Genomic DNA, 26,019 nt, shown 5'->3' with positions numbered 1-26,019 from the left:
ACCTGATACTGCCGGGGTGCTCTCAGGAGCCTTGAACCAGGTTTCAGTCACAGCACAGACATCGATGTTCTCCATACTGAGGAGGGCTTCGAGGGCATGCATCTTGAGATTTAGACTTCTGGCATTGAGCAGCATTACCCTTAGTTTTTTCCATTATTGTTTTCTAGGGCGGTGGGTTTAGAATTTGAGCCTTGTCTAAAAAAGGCACTATGGAGGTGGCAAGAGCCTTTGCCAATATCCGGAAACCCAGGGGTGACAGGTGCAAGCCGTCCCTTGTGAAGCAGCGTGGCTTGTCAAGCATGTCATTCCAGGCAGACAGACATTGGATCCCCTTAGAATGACACCAGAAATTAAGCCAATTATTAAAACTGATCATTTTGTCTCTGTATTGTGGCATCATTCTTGGTGAAGATAGGATACTGCTCAGGGTCAGGGTCATACCAGCCTGGGCTACATAATCTGAGAGCTCCTTTATGTCTCTTTTCATGTAGTCCAGGGAGGTACGTCTCAGGTCATTCACACCGGCATGGACAATGACTGAGTCATACTTGTACTTGCTGTGGAGTGACCTGAGTGCTTGTGTTATGTGGCGGATTCTAGCGCCCGACAGGCAGCTTACTGTGACCCTCTCCTTGTTCAGTCTGGTGACAATTTTGCCCCCCTTAGTCTGACCACATCTATCTAGGTATGGTCACCACACAATACCATGCCCCTATGGCTGTGCCAAAGCAACAAGCTAGCTGATGTAACTCCAACAATAAGATGCACAGATTGGTCTCAGCATATTTGAAATGCTGAGGGCAGACACACCCAAAAAAGGAAAGAAATGCAGGCAAAGAGCAAATTGTGAATGTCACTCTTCTCCTTTAAATTACTACTTCTTTTTTGAATGGATGGGGCATGCTCATTTTACCCCCACCTCTGAACTTGCATATATACTGGATCTGAGATTGCTATACCGTGGAGCAAAGAAAATATTCAGAGAAATGGCCAATTCGGACTTACTAGATGCAAGCCTTTGCACTTTGGGACTCACTATAGTGGCTTCTGACATTTCAAATGGATAAAATGTAGGGGCCACATTGCCATTGTCCTCTACTATTTCTAGAACAGTCATCTTTATAAAGATTGTAGCTATATCAGTGATAACAGTGCATTATTCATTGTGTACATCATCCATATGGCTAAAGGTTTGCATCTATAATTATATAGCTGATAACTGTATCATCTTTCAGGACCAGAACAACTGGAGGAGGAAGCAGAGGACATTGAGGTACCTGGGGAACAACAACATCTACTCATCAGGGCCACAAGCCTGTAGACAGAATTAGCCCCCAGGATATGGGATCATTCAAAGAAACTACTGATAGCACTTGAAGAAAAGTGCTTAACAGAGGACTTATTCATACCGCAGGGAAGGAGCGACGAGACACACACCATCATTGATTTAAAATGTATGGGAGAAAGCTGAATTTGAAACTTTTCTTTCATGAGAAAAATAACATGGAGGAAGATAAAACCATCAAAGAAAAATTTAAAAGACCCAGTAGTTTATACCCCCACTGCATCCCACACTTGCAGCCTTTGAGACAAAATACAAACTTGACATAAGAAAGGTTCTCGAAAAAACTGCCAAAATGTAAGCTTTATAATATTTCAAATAATGAGATAGTAGCACTTAAGAATTTGAGCAATGATAGAACTAAACATGTTATGAAGGCTGACAAGGGTGGGGGCATACTTGTTATAGATACTGACTGTTATATGATGAAAATAGAGAACATGCTGAACACACCTGAGTTTTATTCTAAACATTCCTTTCACGAAGTTTAAACTGCATATATAGAATGGAAAGATAATCTAACTGCAATGCTTAATGAGGAACTTATTAATTAATTTTTTGTGTGTGTTTGAACACTCCTCACCCTAAGTTAGCTTTTTTTTCAGGATTACCAAACCCCATAAGAATAGGGAAGATCCACCTTACAGACCTGTTATTGCAAGTGTAGATTCCATATCAGAAGCCACTGCCATATACTTAGCTTTTATTCTTCATCTTCTTGTTGAAAATAACTCATATTTTATTTTAGATTCACTTGATTTTTTAAGAATAATAAAAGAAATGTATGTGAATGAACAAAGTATTTTGGTAACCACTGACGGTGAAGCCCTATACACTGTATTATCACACATGGTCTGCGGTGGTGGTGCTGCGGTAGCGTTGTCACCTCACAGTAGAGACGTTGTCCTGTTTGATTCTCAGTTAGAGTGTCTTCTGTGTGGAGACATGTGTGAATGGGCATACCTTTGTTGAAGGTTGTGCGTCAGGGCTGGCAACTCAGCACGTAAAAATCTTCTGCCAATCATTAGCGGACCGGAGTTCCACTGTGGCGTCCCCTAACTGGGAAAAGCTGAAAGACGCAACAACAACTATATTGAAGCAGCTAAAGAGACATATAGAAGAAATAACAATGGGATACATGGGCAAACTGAATGTTTGGGAAAGCTAATATTCTTGGTGTTAAGTTACAGTTTTTTCAGTTTCAATGGCCAGGCTTACAAACAGACATAGGAGATAGCCATGGGTGTGGCTAAGGCCCCTAGCCTGGCCAATGTAGCCTTAGGCAAGTGGGAGGAGGTCTTTGTACTGCAAAGTGAATATTGGAGTTTTATGACCAGCTACCTTTGCTTTATAGGTGATGTATTCATAGTTTAGCAAGGTGAGAAATCTAAACTCACTGAGTTTATCCATTACATCACTAACTCCACCTCCTTTCTGAAATTTATCACTTCCATCAGCTTGGAGTCAGTGCGGGTCCTAGATATGACTGTCAGTATTGATAAAGACAGAGGAAAATTAATTAGCAACTTATACAGAAAACCAACAAGAGTGAATTACTTACTTCACAGAGATGGTATCCATCCAGTAAAAACTAAGCACAGTGTAATAAAACCAGAAGGCTACATATTAGCATGAATTACCACAGATTTGGCCCCTTGTCTTAAAAAATGCATTACCATAGATTTGGCCCCTTTTCTCAAAAATATGAATGATCTTGAAAATGGATTACTTAACCAGAGGATATGAATCAAACATGTTACATATGATCATGGATCCCATTAGAGATTCTAAAACTAACAATTGCCCTATGTGGAATAGACCTTTTGGTACAATTATGCAATGAGGACACCCTAAACCAAAATAAGAGAAAAATAAGTACAGTTGCATTCTGAATTACACCTGGGATTTTAATAAAATTAAAGCTTTTATTAAGGAGAACTGGGCCATCTTCACTGATAATCAGCAGCTTGTAAGTGTTTTAGGAGATCACCCTACTTTTGTATATAAAAAGCGCAGAAGCATACGTAGCTACGTGGGAAAGAAAAGTAAAGAACACCAGGATGACATGAGCACTAAAATCTGTGTGCCACCTAACTGCACTTTCTGTGAATACTTGATGGAGTGCGACTCATTTGAGTGCCCCTATCTTAAAAAGATGGTGAATTTTTCAACAGCTGGTAACTGTAATAATGATAAAGTTGCATATAGGGCCATGTGTAATGAGTGTTGTGTGTTTTATGTGGGTAAGACTATGAATAAACTGAAAAAGAGGATTTCAGTCCATCTTTCTGACATTAGATGTAAATGCCAGAGGAACGCCTTATCCAAACACTTATTAGAACACCAGAGACATTCTGGCTTTAAATTTACCATTCTGGACTGTGTGGAGATGGATGAGCTTGAAGGGGACGTCAATGGTGTGTTGGAGAAAAAAAGAATTATGCTGGCAGTTGAAATTAAATGCATTCAGACAGTAAACCAGGACTTAACTACTATTGATGTGTTAAGAGTGTGTTGAATTTATGTAAGCTGCCACAAAATCTCTAAAGGTTTTTTAGGGAATTTTTTGATGAATATGTCTATATACTAAACATGTATTAAATAATAATAAAAATGATGCTTAAAATGTATATAAATATATATGTATGTATGTGTGTGTGTGTGTGTGTGTGTGTGTGTGTGTGTGTATATATATATATATATATATATATATATATATATATATATATATTTAGTTACTTTAACCTAATTTCTGCTTTGATTAGATTTATTGCATCAAACCAAAGATTTAAACAGTAAATTTAAAACACATTTTTTCATATGTAGTATTGGTATAATCCCCCATGTACCATACTGGTGGACAGTGGACACTCATGCACACACCTGCACACTTTTATACATTGTTGTTGTTTCTTTCGGCTTTTCCCAGTTAGGGGTCGCCACAGCCGAACTCCGGTCCGCTAATGATTGGTAGTTGATTTTTACGTGCACACTTTTATACATTACTAGTTTATTTCATCCACTGTTTTCTGTATTTTTGTGTGGTTTTCCACAGTTTTCATGGTATATACATGTTTTGGGGCTGTAAATATAAAAACTGTCATGACAGTTTTTTTTTTTTTTTTTTTTTTTTGCAAAGCACTGACATTTTTTTCTGAGCTGTTAATAACTTAGTTTTGTATTAACACTAATGCACATGGATGAATATTTACTAGATATTATTAGACAAATGTATTTTTATATTCATAGTGTTCTGATTTGATTATGTTTATGGTTAGATAGCTATGTGTTTTTTCTTGACTTTAGTTCTTGTCACAGACCTGATGAAGGCTTTATTTCATTATTTAGCCAAAAGCTATTTTAATTAAATGTCTTTTTATGTATACCTTTTTATGCATACGTTATGCTTTTCTTAATACCCGATCTTGGAATGTGGGCTGCATATAGATAGATAATGTTTTCTTTGTGACGATAGGAGGTACTGCCAGCCATGCCAGGGAGAAGTAGGGCAGTGGATGTATGACTTGTCCCAGCACAGCTAGCTGGAATTTTGTAAATAATTGTATGTCATTTGTATATCAAACTGATCAGTACAGATGCTTGTGCTGAAAATGTATTTATGAGCTCTGCTTGTGTTAATTGTGTTACATGTATCAACAGTGCACCCTGCTGAAATGAAGAGACATGTACATGTATTATGGTATCTGAATTAAATGTATATATTTTAATAGAGGACACTGGCACATCAATGGTTAACCAGATGGCTTATTTTAAGTAAAATAAGGGAAATGTAAATGAGCTGTTAAATCATTGAATGGCACCCAACAGTAGTAAGTAGGCCTGGAGACGGTAGGTCTGGGAGCAGCCATTATCTGTTAGCTTTTATAAAGAAGGGGGGGGGAGTGTTGTAAATGTTTCTGGCTCCTAGCCATTGACATAAAAGCTCTAAATGTGTATTGTAGCAGTCTGCTTAAGTCATGTCTCACACTTCAAAAGGAGATATTCTGGGTACCTAGATTCAGGTGACCTGATGAGGTCATTCTGCAAGTCATTGTGGATATTATATTTTACAGGGAGTAATCTCAGAGGAGTGTTCTGTTTGGGAGCCTGACTAGAAAGACTGCTCACATATTTCATCTTGCCTTGCCCAAGTAAATTATTAGGGGACAGTAAATTCTCTTAGATTCAGTCAGGAATACAGTGAAGCTTAGTTTACAGATTGTTTTTCTTTATTTGTATGAGGCTGTCCATCAATGTTTTCAATATTCTTTGTGATATGAACACTGTGATGTACTGTAAATATATATTCAGTATTTTCATGTTCTTTTATTACTTATTATTAAATATATTTAAAACTTTCATTGTGGCTGGTTCTTGTACAGAGTATCTAACCTTTCAGAGTACTTATATTTATTTGGTGATACTGAGTGGGCCATTCAAGAAGGCCTAGCCATCTTGGTGAACTACTACCATTTGTATTAGTATTAATATTACACACTATAATTGGTGACCCTTTGTTAAGGGCCTTAGAGTAGCTGATTGTGAAGTATCTGGTGGCAATGATAACTACCTTCTACTCTGGGAAGAAGGGGGCACAGCAGGTAAATCTGTGCCAGCCTTCCCTAGGTGTGTGTGTGTGTGTGTGTGTGTGTGTGTGTGTGTGTGTGTGTGTGTGTGTGTGTGTGTGTGTGTGTGTGTGTGTGTCAGCTTCCTGGGACAGGGACATGAAGCACTGGGTTTACAGAGAGGGTGCTGGAGGATTTGAATTGGACACTCTGCTGAGGACCTAACCCTACAGCTGTACCAGTGGGGAGTCTTACTGGGGATCTGGAGGGAGATAGATATAGAGACATCCAGACCCTGGGCTGAGTATGTTCCGTGTGTGCTCTTAAGGGAAATTGCACTTGATGCAGAGAGGTCTGCATCTGGAAATAGTGAGTGTATCCATTTCTATTCTAAGTGCACATCCCTCTCCAGTGTCAGTTGTGTGGATTCAGGTTCCTTGATTACTGGCCCAGTGTGGGGATGACACATAGTTGTGCCCATCACATATTGGCAGCAGTGATGGGTGCCACAGTCCTTAACTAGGATTTAGTTTGGTCTAATCAGTAGTACTGTGTGTGTGTGTGTGTGGGGGGGGGGGGTACTTGCTGTTATTAAATACGCTTTTATAGCCCTGTTTATATTGTTTGCCATGAATGGGTGAATGGGCTGGTTTAATATTAAATAATATGTATATTGTCCACACCTACTTCTAAGTATAAAGCTGATATTATTAACATTGTTAAAATATTTCTGATTTTTTGGTACTGAAGATCACTTGTCTGTGACGAATAAAGACTTGTTGTTTTGGAACACTACCTGGGTTTCATGATTTTTGGAAATTATTGTGACTGAGCTCATCAACAAAGTTTTAAAACTACTACTAGTTTCTCTTTTTTTTTATTTTTTCCTCACTCGTGGTGGTGAGGTTGGAACCATATAGATTCCTTTGCTTGTTCATTTTTTTTATTTTCAGCTGCTAACAACACTGGGTGTGAGTAATTATTTATTTATTTAACATTTGTTGACTGGGAAAGTCCATCTATGACAGAGTCTATTTTCAGCGGAGGCTCAGGGACAAATGCTCCAGGCGCATGTCTTTAGAATGTGGGAGGAAACCGAAGTACCCAGAGGAAACCCATGCGAATGCAGGGAGAACATGCAAACTCCACACAAAAGGCAGCACAGCTGAGAATCAAACCAAACAATATCTTGCTGTGAGGTGACAACATTAAGCTGCAACACTGCGCCTCCCGATTACCTAATTATAGGTAATGCTATATTGTCGAGAAAAGGAAGGACAGGCATCCGTGCCAGAACCTTCTGTTCTATAACTGTCATCTGAAAATGCGTGACTGGACCAATCCAAGTGTTGTTCTCAAAAATCCCTGTTAGTACCACTGAATTGCCTTTTGGGGACACCCTCATAGTGTATGCATCTGTAAAAATTCAATACTTGTTCACAGTAAGAATTTGGCTTCCTGTCTTATAGCTGTTTGCCAGCATCACAAAACATTATGATACCAATATAAGAAGAATGCAGTTGCTATTATGATAGTAGTTTCACAAACAAGGCAGACTAATGTGGTATATTGCACCCTGACATGTGCATACGTATTTATACAATATGCTGCAATGGGCCTTCTACATGTAAGGTCTGTTCTTTTCTGCATTAGACTCCTATAAATGAACTTTGTACTCACAACAAACACTGTAACACTGCTATTTACTGATGATGAATATTAGTATGACATACGCTGTATGGTTTATTAGACAACATTAGGAAGTGCCATTCTGCTGCACATGTAGCCTAAGTAATCTCATTAACACCCCTGACTAAACCTTCTCCAATCTCTTCATCCAACCTCCTAGTTGCAGTATATATGCTACTATACTACTAGCTGTGGCCAAAAGTCTGTGTTCCTCCATCACAGTACAGGTAAGTATTGAAGGGTTTAGTGGAAAGGTAGTGTTAGGATGTGTGACTGAGTGAGTGCATACAAGGGGCTACATGTGTGTGTGTGTGTGTGTGTGTGTGTGTGTGTGTGTGTGTGTGTGTGTTTGTGTGTGTCTAGGAAGTGGCAAAGTAGCAGTAGGAGGTACTGTGTGGTTAGGCTGGGGGGTGTATGAGTGTGATGGGGACTGTCATAACTACACACTCCCCTTCACTAAGAAGCAATTCCTGCAATGTTGTTGGGCCAGGGGAACCACTAGAACCAAAGATAATCTTTACTTTTGGTGTCTCAATGGCATTTAAATATCACAGGGGTTGGGGGGACCATCAGACACCAGTGATAAATTTTATTTGTCATACCTTAATGGCACTTAAACATCATGGGGGTGGGAGGGACACTAGACCCTAAGTATAACTTTTGTTTGTTGTACCTTAGCAACACTTAAACATCACAGGGATCGGGGGAAACATTAGCTATCACGTTGGTATTAGGTGAACAACCTAACGAATGGGATGTATGCAACCTTAATGTCTGGTGTTAATAACTAACAGAAAGCTTCCTTGATTTATGAAGGCAGGAAGAGGAGACATTGGAGGACCTTCAGACAACACTGGGACAGATGTGTGTTTGTGTGCATGAATGAATATTTTGTGTGGTAAAGTGAATGGGGAGTACATTTGCTTACACAATACAGACACAGTATACAGAATACATTCAAAATATTGAAGGTTCAAAATACAAAATATCAAATCACAAAAAATAAAATAAGTAAATAAATTTAAAAAAAATTTGCCACCCCCCCCCAACCCCTGCAAATTATATATACCAACTCCAAGATCGCACAGCAATGGGGAAAGGCAAATTCCAGATCCCAAGAACTACCAGCACCAGATAAAAAGCTAGTTTGTTTTACAAACATTCAACCAAAGAACATTTGATATTTTTTCTTTAACCAAAATCAAATGCCTAAAACACTAACAGAAAGTAACGTGATATAGTTACAATAACACATCTGATATGAGGCAAATAAATATGTACATTAATTGGAATAAGAATTTTTGTAGCATATACCAGATTAGAAATGTTGATTTTTTTTTTTAAATTTATACAATAACTTGCAGCCTCACCAGTATTTTATGTAATGCAGTATACGTATTTTAGGGCCACCTTATGAATAGTAACATAAAGCTTAGTAATAAAAGTAATAAATCAGGGTAAACTCAGTAAAGCTGTTTTTTTTAATATGTACATGCACACTACATATGACAAAAACAAAAATAAATAAGGGCAATTAAACTCACTTTTTAAATTATTAACATTATTAACTACCAGGTCCAAGGGTGGCCGCGATGGTGCAGTGGTTAAGCGTTGCCACCTCACAGAAAGCAGCTGTCTGGTTCGAGCCTTCTGTGTGGAGTCTGCACGTCTTCCATCTGGTCATGTGTGTTTCCTCCCAAAGACATACCGTAGGTGGATTAGATACTCTAAATTGGCCCTAGGTGTCTTGTGTGCATGTGTGTGCCTTCTGTGTAAGGTTGGGCGCTGGGCTGGCAACTTGACACCATAAAAGTAACTGAAACCTGGTTCAAGGCTCCACAAAGCACCCCAGCACTACCGGGCTACAACTCATACCACACATTTTGGCCACAGAACGTGGACCAAAACACAAAATAAGGGGGTGTATCCATATTCATCAAGGATACCTATACCTCCAGGTTAGTGGCGCAGCATGACACCTCCGAGATCATCCATGTGCAACTAACATCGGGCAAATCTGCAATGCAAATTGTGGCCTGCTACAGATCACCCTCCATGACCCAGGACCACCACTCCACCTTTCTGGAGACACTGGAAAACATGAAAGTCCTACCGAACACCCTGATATTGGGAGATTTCAATTACCCTACCGTTAACTGGGAAAACTACTCAAGTACAAACTCCCAGGTCCAGCGCTTCCTGGAATTTATCAACTCAAATGCCCTGGATCAGCTGGTAAACTCCCCTACCAGAGGTGAAAACATATTGGACCTGGTCATCACCAACATGGGCGACAGGTGTTCCACACCAGAGGTCAATCCGTCACTGGTTAGATCAAACCATAAACTAATCACTCTGGATGTCCACACCACACCACCACCTCCAACCAAGGAAACCACAGTGAAAAACTTTTCTATAGCAAACTTCACCTTACTTAAGACAGGGGTGGTAAATTTCACTGCCCCCACGCTAAAGGATAACAGTGTCCAAGATGCTGGAACCTTTACAAATGCACTCTATGAGCACCTGCAAGGATACATGGATCGTGCCATCCCTAGCAAAACCAAGACTCATTCCCATAAGAGAAGCAAACCAGTCTGGTGGACCCCTGCCATAAACAGGCTATACAATAGAAGGAAGAAACTAGTTCAGAAAAAAAAGCAAATCCCAAGGAGGAAAGACAGCTCTGATTAGTATCAGTAAGAAACTAAGGTCCCTCATAAAATCCTCCAAGGCTAACTTTGAAAGAAAAATAGCCAAGGATTCAAAAGATAACCACAAAGCCTTCTTTAGCTATGTCAAGACTCTAAGTGGCAACCCCCAGATATGCTGTGAGCTAGTGCAAAATAGCACAAAATATACTGAACCCACTGATATTGCCAAGATCCTGGCAGATAGATTCAGTGCAAACTTCACCACCCAAAAGGCCCACAACAATACCGGAAAAGTGTAGTGTCCCGGAAATCACAGACGCACAGGTGAAAACAGCCCTTTCAAAAGCCAGAAGTACAGTGTCAATGGGGGCAGATGCTGTCCCAGGCTGCACCTTGCACGAACTACAGAACGAACTACCCCCCCCACCTAAATACACTGTTCAGCCTCAGCCTCTCCACAGGCTACATGCCCATAGAATGGCGCACAGCAATGGTTATTCCACTCCACAAAGGAGGGGCCACAACTGACCCTGGTAACTATCGCCCCATAAGCCTGACTAGCCTGGTCTGCAAGGCTATGGAGCGCATCATCATGGAACTCATTAACAAAGACATTGGGAACCTCCAAACACTTGACCTGACCTAGTTCGGTTTTGTTAAGGGCAGATCATGCCTACTAAACCTGGTTGACTTCTTTGAGACAGTCACCAAGGCCATAGATGAGGGGAAGGTAGTTCACACAGCCTACCTTGACCTCACCAAGGCTTTTGACACCATTCCCTACTCGGAAATTATAGAAAAACTCACCAGCCTGAACATAAACCCCTACGTCACGAGATGAGTTGCCAACTGGCTTACAGACAGAACTCACATGGTAAGAATAGTGGGCTCCAGGTCCGACTCTAAACCAGTCACAAGTGGTGTCCCACAAGGCTCGGTCCTGGGACCCCTACTGTTCGGCATATACTTCTCAGAAGTACAGGCAAACACAGGACGACTATGGCTAACCAAGTTCGCCAATGACTGCAAACTGGGAGCCATAATTGACTCTCTGGCTGACATGGACATTCTCCAAAAGGGCCTTACTGAGATGGACACCTGGTGTCAAAGTCATGGTCTCAAGCTAAATGCCAAAAAATGCATAGTCATCCCGTTTAGGAAAAACAAAACACCCATGAATTACCACATAGGTGGCAGCCCCCTTAATACAGAAGCGGTAATAAGAGATCTGGGGACCCAGGTAGATAGTAATCTTTCCTTTGACAATCATATTGCCAAACTAGTTAAGAAATCCTTCTATGTAGCCCATCTAATTACTAAAGGGTTCGCATCTAGAAATAAAGAGGTTATAGTGCCCCTCTACTCGTCACTCATCAGACCCATCATAGAGTACAATGCCCCGTTTGGGATGTACCTCACAAGACACTTCCAACAGCTGGAAAGACCACAAAAGTACCTCACCAAGAGGATTACTAGTCTCAAACATATGTCCTATGCAGTCCGACTGGAAAAACTCCAGCTGTACTCAGTGGTATATCGCTTACTCAGAGGTGATCTCTGCCTGACTTACAAAGTCATGTCCAACTCAGAATTGATGGACATGCTCCACTTAAAGAAATCCAAGTTACTGTGAGCCACTCGCTCTAGTGAGCTAAACCTCACCACACCAATAAATAGAACATGCTGGAGGGATAGATTCCTGTCACAGAGACTCCCCATGCTTTGGAACAAAATTCTTAACTACATTAGGCAGAGTCCCTCACTAACACTCTTCAAGAGAAACCTTGACAAGTGGATGGGTAACAGAAAATACACCCCGGGATTACTTCATTGGCGCTTTTTGACAGAGGCTCAGTTAATTAATCAATGGGGCAGTGAAAGCTGACACACTCTGGCTAGGCTTATAAATGCCCTCGGGCAGATAGCCTAGTACCTATGAACCTATAAAACTCCACTGTCAATCATGAGCGGACAGGTGATCTGCTGTGGCGACCCCCAACTGGGAAAAGATTAACTACCAGGTCCAAGTATGCTGGATACATCACTATGAGTCTGTGACCTATTTAAAAAAAAAAACGTCAAATGATTACCCATAATATAAAGGGCCACAATACTCCTTGCTACACTAATTTTCAACATTTTTCATGTTGGTTACTGTCACTCTAAAAATCCTTTTCAGTAATGAATAAATCTACACACTATGAAATAACCAGAATGACTTCCACCCGGAATTCGAAACTACAATGGGGAAAGAGTGTTCTCCAGACTGGTACCAGCAATATGGAATTACCTACCCAATTATCTGAAAAGCAGGCAAACAGTGGAGATTTATAAACTTCCCTTCCACTTATAAAATGAACACAATGTAACTAATGTTCTTAACTGCAACATACTCTCTTTGAAATGTAGTATATGCTACAAATATAACCAACTAATCAGATAAATATAAGTACATAGACAGAATATGTGTCATCGCTTATAGTACTATTTAATCACCTCCATTAACTTCTTTGGTACGTGATTATGCAAATAATTGCCCTATTAATGACCGCATGTTTATTTTCTTTTTCCAGAACCATCCTGATCAGTGCTCTGCCTCGATTAACAAGTTGAAATAAAATAATAATAAAAACATAAAATAAATAAATACAAATAAAGAAAGGTGTACAATGCAAGACAGACATTTGCTATGCCAAACCATCCTTGTGAATTATTAAAAGCTAAGTGCTTTATGACTCCCACTACAGATTAACCTAGACCGGATTACAGCGATGCGTGTGCTTTATCTTTGTAGAGACAAGCAACTTTCTTGGCTATTAAACCAAAATGACAAGTTCCTGGGAGAGGTGATGCCTGAATGAAGCCCCAACACCTCTCCCAAAGAAGACACGAATGCATTCTGTACCGCCCGCATGTCATTATTAAACCACTCAACCTCTTAGAGCAGGAGTTCTGGACAAAGCAAAATAACAGAGAGGAAAAGCCAAAAATCATGGACACATTTAAATATAGCTCTTACAAATTTAGAAAGTTGCTACAAGTTTTGTATTAACACGCATTTTTCTGAGGGATGTGACGTCTGAAAGTCAAATGTCTGTCATTATTTAGTGATTAATGATTTGCCAAACTACATATTTCATGAAGAATAGACCAAAAAACGTGAATAAACTCTTAGAAATTGTTGACATCTGAGATGTATGTACTCCAGAAGTGCATACATACACACACTCCCACCTGGCACTTAGTGCACACACTCACTTGTTCCCATGCCTGGTGAGGTGTCGCTAAACAGGAGCTGTCAGATTTGCCCCGCGCCCAGCTGTAGCAGCACACGTCCCCCACCCCCCAGGGACCCAGCACAGTCAGACCCTGAATGACAACAGCCACCTATTAATGGGGCGTGTTGAGCTTGTTTGTTTTGTCAACATACCATAGTTTAAGGGCATGCATCAAGAAACAACAAACGGCGGGAAAGAAATGCAAAATGTTTAGGGAAGTTATGTAGTCAGCGAGCTTATAAAACTGGGCCTGCTGTCTCCCCTTCTCCCAGTCTAACTAAAGGTACACAGACAATCGGAGTTGTCTACCCCGACACTGATCCATCTCCTAGTCCTAGAATACTTCAGTTCGTAGATTGTCATCAGTTTCTTAGCATTTCTGGCATCCCGTCCGCTCAGGGGCACCAATGGCTAATTCAAATTCCCTAAAAAACAAGACCAGTGCCACCACCATTCACTGCTGTTGTCCGTCCTGTACCCATCCCAGCCTTCGCACACGTAGGGGTGAAGATACTGGCAGGTAAATGCATATTCCTGTAATATACTTTTCTTTCATTTGTTGTGTGTATTGTGTAATAGAATTGCGTAGTACCGAGTTATTTGTGCTGCAGACATGTTACGTGTTGTTGGTGGCTGGGACTGAGGACCCAATTTCCCAAAATGTGGAACAATGCCTCCCAAAAGGAAGTACAAACATTGAAACTGGGACATTTGCCAGTTTAACCATGCTACTTACAGTGTAGTTAAAATAACTGAGGTGTGCTTTAGAAACAGTTTTGTTCTGTATGATACGTTGCTATGTCTTTTTGTTGCTATTGTGTTAAAAATCGTAATACTGTGTGACAGAACTTTTTTTGCGGGAGAATGGATTGCTTTTATTTCATGCAGCAAAATAAGTTTTTTTTTTCTGGAAATAAGGTACAGTTGAGATTTATGGCACGATATAAGTTCTTAAACCTGAAACTGCAGCTTGTGCACACCTCTCGAGTACCTCATTACGAAGAATATTCCTCATTTAGGGTCTTAAAAAGTTCATGTTCCTCGAAGTTCTACATTGTAAGGGTCTGTTGCACATTCAATGTTAGCAATTTTTAAACCGATATCCGTGGTAAACAGGAATGAATTGTATTAATCCATTAAAATAATTCCATAAATAAAACTATCACATTTTAACGATCATTTGAGCTTCCTAGCTGAATTTGTAAGTAAGCTATTAGCAGGTGTTCCAAATTTTGGCCATTTGTTCCGCAATATGAAAGGTTAGGTAGTGTTCCTAATTTTGGATATGGAAGGCTGAGAGCTATGCTTGTGAAGTGGAAACCTGTAGTCCCATAAATCAGAAGCTATTAGACAAAGTATTTTTTCACCATAACCCCCATATTAATTTTCTCGCATTTTTTTCAGCTCTGAGCTCCTGTTTTGAGTTTTAATCAGAACTGCAGAATTTTAATATAGGGTCAAGTTTATAGGTTCATAGATTAGTACTAAGTTAACAGCCCTTGTGGACCATTTTAAGCCTAGCCAAATAACCCCGTGAGGATCAAACCCTATACCTTCTATCTACAAGGTAAAGGCTTTAACCATTATGCTAACCTTCCACTAAATTAACACTTCTGTGCAGTTTCGAACCCGGGCCCCTCTCACCTACCTCTCACCCACCTGCATTAACCCACCAGGCCACAGAGATCTGATATGCCACGTTTTAAGGTGCATCTAATATTAATTTGTATAGGCGTATTTCTGTTTGATGGATATATATTTGTTCTACATATGAAAATGCAAACCCCATTTAGCTGGAAGAGTTTTTTCCAGTGCTAAGTAACAAAATATTGTGCTTGACTTTTTGACCAGGTCTTCCTGAGTTAGAGTAGTTTACAGCATCCTGAATATCCACTTTAATAACATATCTGTTAACTGTCCCTAACTTACCTCTCAACCTCTTAGAAAAATAAATCTGGACAGTCACAAATAATGGGGGGAGGGGAACTAAGGCCCGGAATAGGTACTCTTTAAATATTGCTCTTGCTAACTTAGAAAGTTGATAGAATAACAAGTTTTGCATTAGCATGTATTTTCTGGAGGATATGAAGTCTGAAAATCAAATGTCTGCCATTATTTTCTGACTTCAGTCCTCAGTGATTTGCCTGAAACTACAATTTTATGAGAAACAGACCAAAAGTATGAGTCAAAAATCTGGACATTTTGCGAAAATCTGGACAGTTGAGAGCTATCCCTGATTTTGACTGAAACATGTTTACAATGCTTCTCCTAAAACTATATATATATATATATATATATATATATATATATATATATATATATATATATATATATACTGGAAACGTATCCAATTTAAGTGGCAGCCTGGGAGCACTGTCTAGCCAAGTGACCTGGAGTCACACATTAGGAAAAAAGAGGTGGAAGAAATCAAACCATGTACTCTCATTCAGAGCCCAGAGCATAATCCTCTGTGGGTAATGGTCTGACATTCAACAAATAATGTTAATCAGTTATGCAGTTGCATTGGTATTTTTTCAGAATGCTGTTCTTAATTTATGTTTTCCCGTCAACCTTGTCAGTACTTAAAAAGTGGCCAGTAATTATTTTTAACTTTGTCCCTGTCTTTGGAGGTAAGCGATTGAGAGCTATGAATTGTGTACTATGGGTAGACATACAACAGGTCACAGTCCACTGTTGCAGCGCAGAATTTATCTTTTAAATATCATTAAACTGATTTTATGGTTGGTAATGTGGGGTGCTTGTGGGCCAAATACCTCACAGCATAAAGCCTTTCAGGATAACATTACAACTGAAGACCTTTTTCTTTACCTTGGTGAGGGCAATATTAGTACTCTGACTTTATGGCCTCAGTTGATAAGCAAACATGTTCTCATGCCTCTGAATAATAATAATAATAATAATAATATAGTTTTACACACACACACACTCTCTCTCTCTTTCGATGTATGTATCTGTGGGTATATATATATATATATATATATATATATATATATATATATATATGTGTGTGTGTGTGTGTGTGTGTGTGTGTGTGTGTATATATACATGCACACACACACACACACACACATATACATATATATATATATATATGTGTGCGTGTGTGTGTGTATATGTGTGTGTATATGTGTGTGTATATATATATATATATATATATATATATATATATATATATATATATATATATATATATATATATAATGGGTCTAGGACTAGTCACTGAAGTTATATATGGCCTTTTTCCCACTGCAGTGTGACCCTGGCGTTAGTATATGTAGTAAGTCATCATAATCATTCCCCTTTTCTCCATTTTCTCCATGCAGTCAGGGTGAATTTTCAACCGTCTTCACTTGTCTCGATTTAAGGCCACTCTCCAATCTTCTTTGATAATTGTGCCTGACTGTCAAGGGTCTTTTGTCACACAATCTAGTCATCTTTTTGATGGATGTCTTCATTTCTTCTTGCATTTTTTCCTGTCTGTGCCAAATTTTCTTCATCAGATCTTCCTCTGCTTTCCTCTACTCAGGTTTGAAATACCGTAATCTGTTCTCTTTCACTTTCTCTGCAATTTGACTTTTGCTTTGATGTCCTGTCTTCATTTCTTCTGTCCAACAGTGTACATCCTACCTCTTGCTTTCTCGGTGGCTCTTTCTTCACTGCTCAGCTTTATGGGTTCATAAATGAATACTAGGTTCACTGCTGCAAAGGGCCATTTAAAATTTAGCCGATAACCTGGGCTCAGAATCAAACCCTGTTCCTTGTGTCTGTGAGGTAAAGACCTTAACCATTATGCCAAACCCACCCCCAATAGTCTCTACTATCTGGTAGGAGTATAATAACATTTTAGGTAAGTAATGGGCTAGCTTCCCTTGTGGGACATTTTAAGCTTAACCAATTTCCCTTTCCAACGTGAGAATCAAGCTCTGTACTTTGTGACTGTGAGGTAAGCACCTTAACCATTATACCAACCCCGAATCATATTAGTCACACCACTGTTTTGCACACCTTACTTTTCAGCTTCTTTGCCATTCTTCTGTCATGCACTACATCTCACACTCTGTGCATTTGACTGCAGCCCCACTGATTCTAACTTTGACCTCCTTATTCAGTCTTCCCTTTTCTCAACCACCACTCCCAGATACTTGTGGCTGTTAACATGCTCCACAATTTTTTCTTCTATCTCAATTTTCACAGCTTCTTCTGATTTCCCCATTTGCTGATATGATAACTGTCTTGTCTGTACGTAGTTTTACCTACAGTTTTGTACTTCATTCCCCTATCATTTGCTGAAGTTCCTGTTCGGAGTTTGTGTGTATTGCCACACAATCTGCATAAAGCAGATTTATTGATATGTCCCCTCTGCACTGTTTACTAATGTAGTCCATCAGTAAGAACAGAGGTGGTCTCAGAGCTGAATGCTGGTGTACACCCACTCCCACTGGGAACTCATCTGTGAGCCTGAGCACTGTTTATACTTGTGTGTCACTGGGTCCTTGCACATAGCCTGCACTAATTCTGCCAATGTTTATGGGAGTTTGAACCACTGCAAGGACTACCCAAATCAGATCTCTTGGGACATTGTCATGTGCTTTCTTAATGCCCAGTTGGACTCTATCCTCATCTCTAGCTTTTCCTCCACTATCTGCCTCGCTGCAAACATTAGGTTGGTTGTGCTGCATCTGATTATAATCTGAACTGCTAATCTCCCATGCTACTTTCTACTACTTTGCATATTTATTTATCAGTTACCTGCTCCAGGACTTTCATGCATTGTGACAGGAGTTTGATACCTTTATCCTGCTACAGTAGTGGATGCCACTTTTGTTTTCCCAGAGCAATATGCAGGGAAGATGGATAACCAAAACCATATCCAGGGAATTATGGTTGTCCATTGCCATATTGCAAAATGTACAGCTAACCAAGTCCTGAACTTACTCATGGTGAACGCCTGTACGTGAGCCATAATAGTTAGTTCTTGCATACCCCCATGATGGTTTGAGGCCTCATGCATCACAACAGTAAGTGATTACAATTTTCATTCAAGAGACAGCGATGTCCTAGAGGCAAGATGTAGGATAGCTGCACAGATGCAGATTTACCCAGTGTGCTGATATATGCTATTGCTCTGACCCAGATGGACCCTGTGAAATGCCATTAACAGGAAAACATTTAGCCAGGTATACTCTCTCTTTGGAGTACCTTTTTTTCTGAGCATCTCTCAGAAACGTTATGGATTACTTTGCCTACAGCTGATTGCCTCACAAACCAATGATTCCATCTTAAGTTTTATTAAAAGTATGACTATGTGCAAGCGTTTAACTTACTTCCTTATATTGAATTTTATCATTTTCATAAGTCCCTCCCAGGCTTGCAATTAAGTGTACCTGTTTTTTAGGGATGTTATAATCAGTTACTTAAGTTAGCAAAAGTAGCAGACAGCAACATGCATACAGATTACTCACAGTGTAGTAAGCCAGCAAATTGCATCCTATCATCATAATGCCAGGATATTAGATTTACTAAGCAGCTGCCAGGGCATATTTCATATATTTATTTAACAGGAAAGTCCAACTGGAACAGGGCCCATTTACAGCAGTGGCCCTGGGAGAAACGTTCAAGATACATGTCTTATGAATGATACATAATAAAAGGAAATTGGACATCCTCATATTTTTACCAAGAAAATAAAACTATTAAAACTGTTTATTAGATTTTCAATATCAAGTACTGCTATTCTAAAAAATAGTTCTTAAATTTGATGAATATATCTTTAATGTAATTTTCATATGTTTGCAGTGCTTTTGTGACAGAGGCTATACACTTCTGGAGACCCTGGCTGCTCACAAGCAGAGAAATGGAAAAACAGCACAAAATGAGACCTACAGAACTGGTAAGGATTACCCATATTAATTGATACAAAGAAGTAGATGTTATGTTGTCTCTGTCTCGCCTTCATTCTTGCTGGTTGGGTTTCGAGCCGATCCTCTGCTCTGACTCTGCCATATACTATAACTCGAGAGCTTTTACTGGCTTATGGCTAGCCCCTATCCCAACATCTTGTTTGCCATTTGCAGCGTTGAAATTGCTGAATACTGGCTCAGGCTAAGTATTTTTCTTTTTGTCTGTATTCAAACATTTGGTTCAATATATTGTTAGGTATTGTTAGATATTGAGAGTTAAGGTGTTTTTCTTCATAGGTTAGCGCGCTTTCTAACCTTCTGTTGCTGTTTATTGTCGTTGTGGCCGTCATTTTCCTTTAAGCCTACGTTGTCCTTGCAAACCCATTTAACTTAAGAGGGTTCTCATTTCCTTTAGCCCCATGTTTAGTTAAAGGGCTTTTCCCTTTTTTCCCTTTTTCTCTACTTTTCTAGGAGCAGCCGTTTAAGTTGGAGGCTCTTCTTGGTTGAGGGAATTTGCCATTTTAGCTGAGAGGCTCTCCCCCTTCCCTCCCTCCTCCTAAAAAAAAAAAAAAGTAGGAAAGTCTTTGTCTGTCGTTAAGTTTTTGCCAGTTAATTTGTGTATTGTTAGTGTCCTTCTTGTTAATTGATAGCATTGGTCTCATACCATGTCTAAGGATTCCACTAAAGAGTCAGAAACTTTGGGTTTTAAGACACGTGACTTGTGCTGCCTAAAGATGTCCCTTATGGACGGGCATACAAGCTGTGTATATTGCTTAGTCCTGTTCACCTGCAGGACTCATGCCATTATTGAATCCCCAAATGATGTGGATATTCTACAAAAGGGCCCTACAGAAACAGATGCCTGGTGCCAGAGCCATGGGCTCAAGCTTAATGCCAAGAAATGTATAGTTTCCCCTTTGGAAAAAAAACATGTACCCATGAATTGCCACATAGGTGACAGTACACTAAACATCGAAAGTGTGATGAAAGACTTAGGGACACAGGTGGACAGTGGTCTCTCCTTCGATAACCACATCGCCACAACAGTCAGGAAATCCTTCTATCTGGCACACCTCATCACTAAGGGCTTTTCATCCAGAAAAAAGGGTCATTGTCCCACTGTACTCATCCCTCAGTAGACCCATTATAGAGTATAACGCCCCATTTGGTATGTACCTCACAAGACATCTGCAACAGCTGGAAAGGCCGCAGAAATACCTCACTAAAAGGACCATTTGCTGACAGTCTAAAGAAATTCCAGCTATACTCTGTGGCATATTGTCTACTCAGAGGCGATCTCTGCTTAACATACAAGGCCATGTCAAACCCTGAGCTATTGGACGTGCTCCACTTAAAGAAATCCCAATACCTCAGAGCCACACGCTCCAGGGATCTAAACCTTGTCATCACAATGAACAAAGCATGCTGGAGGGATAGTTTCCTGACCCAGAGACTCCCCATACTCTGGAATAGACTGCCCATACATGTCAAGCAGAGCGCCTCCTTGACCCACTTCAAAAGGAACCTTGATGATTGGATGGGAGATAGGAAATTCACCCCAGGGATCATGTCAGTCACCCTGCTAGACAGGGGTCCAGGGAAGTAAATATTGTGGGAAGAAATATCCAGGGAATTGTTATGGCTAGGCTTGTATAGGCCATAGGGCTGATAGTGTAGTACCAACCTATGAACCTAAAGGTCAGAAGAGTGGGAAGATGTGGTTCTGGAAATCCCAGGGAGTTTCGCCTGACACACGTGGAGATTCTTCACCCAGGGGCAGAGGGGGAAATAATAATGGAAGATGCCGATCTCACGGGGGGGGGGGGTCCGCAGAATCAGGGCGACAGAGATACCTTCTCTGGTAGGCCCTTCCAGTGCTCCTGAAGTGAGGCCTGACTGTCTGACTCTGGAGGTAGGTGGAGGTAGATTATCCTTGTACCCAAAAGCCTGGCAGACAATAACGGAAGATATATGGGTACTATCGATAATATCCAGGGGTTACAAAATTCCCTTCTCCCAACCACCCCTTACAAGAAAACAACAGTCAGTCCCAGATGTTCCACCCAGTCTTTGGGATCAAGCAAACCTAGAAGCTCAAAGGTTGCTAGAAAAAAGAGCCATCCAGGAAGTTCCCGCCAACCAAATCAAATCCGGCATTTACTCAAGGTTCTTTTTAGTTCCAAATAAAAACCAGGGGACTGGAGGCCCATTTTGGATCTCAGCAGGCTGAACAAATCGGTCAAGAAAACAAAGTTCTGGATGGTAACACTGCAGTCCATTCTTCCCTTTTTGGGTCAGGACAATTGGATGTGCTCTATCAATCTCCAGGATGCATACTACCACTTAAAAATGGACAGGCAATCCAGGAGGTATCTACGCTTCCAGCTGGGAACCAGTCGTTACCAGTTCAGAGCTCTGCTGTTTGGTCTCACCACAGCCCCCAGAGTGTTCACCAAATGCACGGCAGTAGTTACGGCTCACCTGAGGCATCTAGGATTCCTGGTGTTTCCATATCTAGATGACTGGCTCCTCACTGCCACCACTGAGCATCAACTAATCAAGGCATGGGACTCCACAATTCACACTTGTAACAACTAGGTATCACCATAAACTACGAAAAGTCTGCCTTGTCAGTATATTACATTTATAGGGGCAGATTTAGACACAAGGGCCATGATAGCAAGACTGCCTCAGGAAAGGGTGACAACCATTCATCAGGTTTCAATCCTCATGGCAAACAAGAGAATTCAGGCAAGAGTTGTCCTCAAAGTCTTGGGTTCGATGGCTGCAGCAATTACTCTGGTCCCTATGGCACATCTCTACATGAGAATTCTGCAGTGGCTCCTTTTTGCTCAGTGGTCATTCCAGGATTTACCAATGTCACATCAGATTTTGGTCACAGAGTCCTGCAAGAAGAATTTAGAATGGTGGCTTCACTCTCCTCTGGTGTCAATGGGCAGACCATTTCTAACCCCCCCCATCCAGTAGCCACAGTAACCATGGATGCTTCCTAGATGGGGGGGGGGGCAATATCTGGCCTCAACAATAAATGCAGCAGCTACTTTACCCAAGTCCCACCACTGGACAGTCACCCAGGGTGCACTTGTTCACGGTTGGCCCCGGGACTGCTTTATGTCTTTCCACCATTCCCCCTGATCCCCAAGGTTTTTCAGAAAGCACAGTCATTGGGTTGCAGGTTAATCCTCATTGCCCCTTACTAGCCTCGTCAGATATGGTTCCCATTCCTTTGGTCTTATCTGCAGGGGGAGCCTTCGATCCTGGACCCAGTTCCAGATCTCTTGATGCATCAGTTGGATGCCAGCCACCCTTCCATCCAAACTCTCAAGCTGACAGCTTGGTTTCTCTACTTCTGGTCTTAGCCAGGCTTCACAATGTTTCCCTGGCAGTTCAACACATTTTGATTTCCTTCCATAAACTGACTACAAGGAAACTTTATGCTAGTAAATGGAAGAGGTTCTCTTGTTGGGCAAACAAGAATGAGATTGATCCCCTCACTGCATCCACTTCAAAGATTCTCAAATTTCTTGCTAAAACTTTTGAGCAAGGAACAGCTGCAGCTACTATCCGGGTTCAGCTGGCCGCCATTTCTAATTTCCATGTGGGAGAAATGGGCTCTGACATTATCTCCCATAGGCTATGTAAAGCATTCCTAAGAGGTACTACCCTCTTAAGACCTCCAGTAAGAAAACCTCTCTCCCGGGACCTAAATTTAGTTTTAGCGGCTCTGATTCTTCCCCCTTTGAGCCAGCTGCTTCTTGTCCACTGAAATATTTGACATGGAAGACACTTTTCTTTACTGACATTACCTCAGCTAGGAAGGTTTCAGAATTACAGGCCTTATCTAGTCGTCCGCCGTACTTGATTTTCCACAAAGATAGAGTTTCTCTCAGAACCAACCCCTCTTTCTTACCCAAGGTGTGTTCATATTTGAATCAGTCCATAGAGCTTCATGTATTCTTCCCTAGTCATGGTAACAAGGCAGAGTATAAGCTCCCAATTGGACGTTCATAGACAGTTAAGTTTTTATTTACACAGGACCAAGGACTCCAGAAAATCCAACCAATTGTTTATATCCTTTGCAGAGAATAAGAAAGGTTGTTCAGTCACAAAAGTGACCTTATCGAAGTGGCTTTCAGACACTATCATCTACATCTATGATTTGCGGACAAAAAAATTAAAGAACACTCAACTAGGGACTTGGCTGACTCTATTGCTTTTCAAGCCAAAATGCCTTTAGATTCTATCTGCGTGGCAGCTACATGGGCTAATCCTCATACTTTTATCACTCATTACAAAGTAGACGTGGCCTCCTGGAACAGGGCATCCTTTAGTTCCTCGGTCCTGAAGAGTATTTTCCAGTGAGCCACACAAGAAACAGTGCTGAGGATGTGGTCCCAACCAGCAAGAATGAAGGCGAGATAGGGACAACATAACGCAAAGAAGTTATGTACTCACCATAACGTTCCATGTTTGTTGTCCTTGATCTCACCTTCCTTCTTGCATCGTACCCTCCTTCTCCCTTCCTGGAGGATCAAGAGGAGTTCTTTTCATTGGCTGCACTGACTGAGTTTCCCTTTTCCATACCAGTTGGTTAGACCTAGTCTCCCCTTCTTTCTCTTTGCTGATTATTTACACCTTTATATGAAGGTGTTCTGTGTAAAATGTTGTAATTTTTTTCCTGCATAGTCTAGTGTTGGGTTATCACAAACGAGATCTGGGTAACTACCGCTAGGCATGTTAAGATAGGGGCTAACTTTGAGTCAGTAAAAGCTCTCGAGCTATAGTATACGGCCGAGTTGGAGCCGATCATCGGCTCCAAACCCAACCAGCAAGAAGGAAGGCGAGATCAAGGACAACAAACATGGAACGTTATGGTGAGTACATAACTTCTTTTTTGTGTCCTTGACCTGGGCTGTCACACTAACAGCCCATAGACCTGATATGACTTATCATGCACATTTTTATAGCCTGTGTACTGAATTTGTTTACAGCCTCCACAGGCTTGTGCTTGTCCTATATTTTAGCTGTCAAACCTCACACAAACACATAGCATGTGCCTTGTTGACATCACCAAAGTATTAGGGACCACCATCTGTAGCCAGGTGCAGTGCCACCTTCACTCTGATGTTGTCACTGATAGTCATCTTTGTTAGAAGAAGGTAGAAATATAAGCAAATTAACCAGCAGCAAAGGAATGCTATTATGTTCACTATAGAAATGGTTGTACCTGCTATGTAGTCTGATACCTCATGTTTAATGATGTATGACCCTTTTGAAATGCATCACATTTGAATATGGGCTTCAAGTAGCCAATGACTTTCACAGCCCCATTATAGAACTGACAGTAAAGCGTAAGCCGCATACTGGGGCAGCAAGATGAGCTGCAGTGTGGTAAGAATGACTCATGACCTTTAACCTCCACCCAGTGTGTTGTGTGAGTTCTTCCTTTCTTCTCACACCTCTCATGCTCCAGTTGGGGGGGGTCCTTCATCCGGGCTGCTTTTATTTGTTTCTATCTGTATTGTTTCAATTTGTGAAGCAATTAATTGTGATAATCCGGCCAGTAAGTAATTTCTGTTTGCCACTAAGCACAAACCCAAGGCAGGTAAATAAATAGCACTGGGCACACATAAAACAGAATGACCAAAAGGTCTACTGGTAAGTATTGCTATTACATAATGGAATGTTTAAAAAAAGTGCCTTACCTTTTAAATAGCTGCATTGCACAATGGTTGTATTACACAATGGTTCCCTTTAGGTGGGAAGGAGATTTCTGCATATGCTGAACTGCGATGACCTCCTTTACTCATAGTGTATATGATTGTTTCTGTAGGTACAAATGCAGATGGTATAATCAGCTACTGGTAAAGTGATATTTAAGTGATTTATTTTTGGCACCTTCAATTTTTTAATCAGCTTAGGAACATTTTTTTTTTTCAGACGTCGAAGTAGCACTTTTCTTCTTGGGTGAATTTTAATGTTGCCGCAGAGTACTAATAGCAGCAAGTATGTGCTGACAGATTTTTTTGGTAGCAGTTGTAGTTTACCATGCTAAAAAGACTCCACTCAGACAATCAGATAGCTTTATGTGGGGACTATTTTTAGCTGTGATGTACAATAATTTAGTCCTCCACTCAGGAGAAGAGCAGCACTGTAGAAGTTAAATCTGCCCTTTCCTTGTGAGTCCATTACTTACTGTATCCCTTTCTGAATTAGGACTGCCAAACAAGAGCAGGGGCCAGATGTTAGCCTGAGGTAAAGCTGTAGCCTTCAGAAAAAATAGTGTGCCTAGAGACAGAGAGACGGAGAAAGCAGGATATTTTGTCACTCAAATAGAACAGCTGTGTCTGGCCACTAGTGGCATAAATGTTTGCATACCACTTTTTCATGGACAATATCTATAATGTATAAAAGACCAAGGAGACAAAGATTCATATTTTAATGTGCTTCCAACACCCCCTTACTTAAATATACTAACTTCACAGTCCTACAACTGTGTAAAAAAGTGCAAATGCAATATGCTTGGTCTGCAAAGCTATGGAAAGGATC

The sequence above is a fragment of the Protopterus annectens genome, chromosome 1.part0, assembly GCF_019279795.1.
Source record: "Protopterus annectens isolate FY-2018-M chromosome 1.part0, PAN1.0, whole genome shotgun sequence".
Taxonomy (NCBI): domain Eukaryota; kingdom Metazoa; phylum Chordata; order Ceratodontiformes; family Protopteridae; genus Protopterus; species Protopterus annectens.
Note: the sequence above shows the minus strand (reverse complement) of the source record.